The 4,723-nt window shown below is 37.7% G+C and overlaps 1 pseudogene; it reads right to left on the bottom strand.

The window, feature by feature from the left end:
- Window positions 1-2,757: 2,757 nt before the first annotated feature.
- Window positions 2,758-4,461, bottom strand: LOC143412136 (SANT and BTB domain regulator of class switch recombination-like; annotated as a pseudogene).
- Window positions 4,462-4,723: the final 262 nt, after the last annotated feature.

The raw sequence follows: 4,723 nt of genomic DNA, 5'->3' as shown, positions 1-4,723 counted from the left end.
ATTGACTTCCAGATGTATATCCTCCTATCGCCCGTCCTTTGGTTTATGAGGAAGAGGTCTGCCTTTTCCTGTTCAAGGCTAATCCTTGCTAATGATCCTATACTCTTCTGCCCTATGTAGGAAAAGAACCTTGTTGTCTCTGATCCTTAGAGAGGCTCTGCTGTGTCCTCTCCATCCTCCAAGGTATCCATCTATCATCGGCAAGGCCAAGTTTCGGCAAGGAAGTCTACAGATGTTCTATTTCCTGTTCTTGAACTCTTTCTTCATTTTCAGTTTAGATGCCAGTTCAGGAGTATCTGACTGCCTCCCATCATCCATGTTACTTAACATTTGAGCTGTGATTGACTCTGCCCATCACACTCTCCTTTTGAGACTTTTCTCCCTTGTTTTTTTTTTTTTTTTTTGCTGTTGTTTCCTTTCTTCTCATACCACAAATTGTTCTTTTTCTTCTTCTTCTCCACCTTTATTCCTCCCACTTTGACTTCCTCTTCTCTTGGCTCATCAGTTCTTTCCATTTGGCTACAAGTTTGAACTCCATTTGTACAAGGTGGTGCAAATGACACCTATTGGTTACGTGCAGACACCTCCTAAAGAAATGTCCACACCATCAGCCTTCAGGGACTTCTTGCTCATCCTGCAATGTATCTTAGAAGGCAAGTGAATGACAACAGTGTGAACAGCGATCTCTTTGAATCAGTTTTCACTTCTGGAGGGGAAAAAAAAAGTAAATGACTTGAAAACTTCAATATTTCGCTGTTATTAGTGACAAATGACTGAAGTCACACCTCACAATTAACACATTAGTGAATTATGACAACAAAAGCCACAATATTAGGTCCTTGAGTGATTGTTAAGCTGCTTTGGATTTAATGTTGGTCTTACAGTTACTTCCTGGAGATTTTTTAATCAAAACCATTCATCTTTTGATCTCTTCCAAGACTCATTCTTTGTTTTATCTTACCAATAGGTAAAATTCTTATACTATAAACATCCTGGATTACAGGGCCCTTGTTCTCAAATTCTTTTAATTAAGCAATGAGAACTATCTTTTGTCTGGGTCTTGATGGTTTTAAATATGCAAGAGTCTGATATTATAAAGAACAGTTTCTAAGGGAGCAAAGGCATTATTCAGGAATGTCCCTGAAGCTGGAGAGAGTGAACTGAACAGAATGATACAACTCAATTTCCTTAAGTTGCTGTAACTTACAATATCTTGAAACTTAGAAAAACATATAACTCAGGGTGGCTTAAGTCCTGAAAAATGAGATATCTGGATGACATCTTCTCATGCTTTTAAGGCAACTTTGAATTTCGTCCCTCAGTATAAAATCTGAATGAAGAGATATTAGAAGCTGAGACCAAGCATATTTCCCCATTGTAATTTTTGTAATAATTCAAAGCAAATTCTTTGGTCATAATGGACTTTTAAATTGGATTTTCTTTGATACTTATAAATCAGAAGGCCAAATTACCCCAGAAATTCATATTGACCCAAATCATATGTACTAAAACTACCTTCTCCCCACGCCTACCTTGTAGTTTTCTAGACCTCTTATTTTTAGCTTACTTCAGTAAAAGCATGCAATGGCTCTGCTACAGCAAACACACCACTTCATCTCAGCAACATTAGATTGGAAACTTTTAAAGTCAGGAGCCATGTTGCTTGCTTCTGTCTCTCAAGTGCTTTATACATAATTGATGTGTAATAAATAATTTGGAAAAAGCTTTTGTCTCATCAATAAGTAAAATGCTTATAGGAAATATATTTTTCTAAAGAAAAAGAATTCATTACCTGATTACCCAGAAATAATTCTATCAGCAGTTTAGTACAATTTAGAGGTTGAAAAACTTTCTGTAAACAGATAAACAGTAAACATTTGAGACTTTGTGGGTCCTGAGGTCTCTATTGCATGCACTCAGCTCTGCTGTGAGGTGTAAAAGCAGCTGTAGGAAATGAGACAATTCATAAACAATGTCTATGCCTATGTCCCAAGTACACCATATTTACAAAAGTAGGCAGATTCCACCTACTAGTGGAACTACAGTTTACTGACCCGTGGCATAAACTTTAACACACACACACACACACACACACACACACACGTTTTTAAAAATAACATCCGTGTATTGTATTGTAATTGATAATTAAAGACTTTGAAATAGGCCACAGCAATTACTAGATATTCTTTCGATCAAATATTGGGGCCTCTGGGGATTATCTGTCTTATAAGACCCGAGTTCTTTTTTTTTTTTTTTAAATATTTTTTAATTGTACACGGACACAATAACTTTATTTCATTTGTTTAGTTTTATGTGGTGCTGAGTATTGAACCCATTGCCTCATGCATGCTAGGCAAACACTCTATCATTGAGCCACAACCCCAACCCCTGAGTTCTTAATTGTCCCAAAGGGGATGAAGTTTGGATTTTGAGGGGTAGAAAAATATCTTTAACTGTTATACTGGTATGAGACCCTCCAAAATTCAACTCTACCTAATTGAATCTTTTTTATGTATTTTAATGTCTAAAAAGTGCCCTTTAGGAAGGTAATAATGAAAAGAAACCAGAAACACTGCTATAGGGTCTTTTTTTTTTTTTTGGACATTTTTAGAGTTGTATAACAATCCTGTTTAACTTTTAAAAAATCTGATGAATGTTATTTAACGGTTCATTAGAGTGCCACTTCAAATCATCTCTGATCACATTTCATCTAATATAAATCACACATTAGCTCACACCTGGGGTAAGAACTCAGGATTATTTCTCAGTCCACTGCACTTTCTTGATCATTTTGGAGTGTCCTGCACTAGTGCCAGGGAATCTTTGTGGAACCTCCTTCTTTCCTTTTCCTTTCATGTTGCAGCCTACCTGGTAGATGTAAAAAGCTGATTCCCATCTCCTGATTAGAAGCTTCAGAATGGTACCCTTGCATGAAAAATGAGATTTGACCTTAGCACCCAGTACTTTGTTTCTTGGAAACTTCATCATCACTAACTTCATCTTTAGTGACCTCCAATCCAGTGGTATGTTCTTCTGAAAATAAAATATCTGCTGTTACAATTGCAGAGTCATTTTTGAGTGTCAAAAAAACATTGAGCTCCCCAGTTTTCCCCAGGGTGTATTTGGCTCCAGTAAAATATCACATCTGAATCCTTTTTATCACAGGATCCAAACCCAGGATCACTAGCACATCTTTAGAAGAAGGCACAATAGTGACATCTTGGTGCTTTCGCAGAAAGATCATCCAGTCTGCTCCTAGTCACTCAAGACAGCAGATCCCTACCTTCATCTGGATCATGGAGAGCAGCCATGCTTAAAGCTTGCTTAAAGCAAGGGACCAACAGTGCCAGTGAACTTGCTGTAGAGTATAAACCACCATTTCTGAGTGGCATCGACAACGTGAAAGCGCGATACAGAGAAAGACCTAATAACATCTTGAACAAGCCAGCCAAGTGACTGTTCCCCACAAGTGCCATATACATCTGTCCAAGACTTAATTCTTCAAAAAGACTCTTCATATACTCAAGAACACCCTAAGTGGTATCTATTATGTGAATATAGATAACATTTCCATGCAGACTCACTTCAATTTTTCCTGGAATGAAAGGAATCTTGCTATCTGTTTCTTTCATTAAATGTTTCTTACACAAACAGCATCTTTACAATATGGCTGCAATACTTCATGAATCTGGATTCAAGTATTCAGGATCAAGCAGTCTCTCAATCTTACACAATGTTGACTCCTAAACTTGTCCTTTCTTTTGTCTTTTAAATCATCAGCTTCATAGAGTGTGAACAGATCAGCTATACGTATAAGAAGATTTTGTGTTCCTAATAAATGGGGTAGCAACGATGACATTCATATTTTTTTGTGGCAGTACATTGTTTAGCTAATGAATCCATTTTCAAAAACTTTGAAGAACTGAGAATTGAAAAAAACATTTTCTGGCTCTAAAGAGGGCACTGCACAATCTTTGTTCTCCTTCATGATCTTTTTAACATATTCTATCACAATGAACTGAAGTGTCCCTCTCTTCCTAACACTGGGCATCCATAGATAAATGAAGTACAGTGCTTCATTTCTGATTATCAGAGATCTCATGAGCATATAAAATCTTTCACCCTTTTCCTTCATCACATGCATGGGTTGCCATGTTTGACCCTTAGTATTCTTGTCTTTTCTCCAATATGATTATGAGTACAATTTTCACTTTCTGAATAACAATTCACTGTGGAAGCTACACTATGTCTTCCTGTTTGGAAACTGCATCATGACCAACTGGAGGCTCTTGAAAATCTCTTTGTATGGCAAGAAGTGAGGATTTGAAACATCCGGCTGAAGTTTCCAAGGCTGTCTATAGCAGCCACCATGGGAAGGTAAATGTCCACTACTCTTCAGTTCCTCAAATTTCTTTTTCTGGCACATTCTCTGGGTGTTAATCCAGGCACAGATCTTGCCATGGCTTTCCCTTTGATGGGGCCAGAGGGATTCAGGGGTCATGCTCAATGCCATTGGATTCTTATTGTTCAGGAAATTGTTGTTTTCTGAATATCCGTGACTCATCTTTTGAAACATACTGAAGAGCCCGTATGAAGCCATGGTTACCAGTGTAGATCCTGGAGTCAGACTGTCCAGGTTGCATCCTGGTTCTACCCTTTAAGGCATTAGTTAATTCAGATGATCTCTGTCCCTCTATTTCCTCATCTTCACAGGGCCGCTACA

This window comes from Callospermophilus lateralis, chromosome 13, assembly GCF_048772815.1.
Source record: "Callospermophilus lateralis isolate mCalLat2 chromosome 13, mCalLat2.hap1, whole genome shotgun sequence".
Lineage (NCBI taxonomy): Eukaryota > Metazoa > Chordata > Mammalia > Rodentia > Sciuridae > Callospermophilus > Callospermophilus lateralis.
This window is presented reverse-complemented; position numbering and strand designations above follow the sequence as displayed.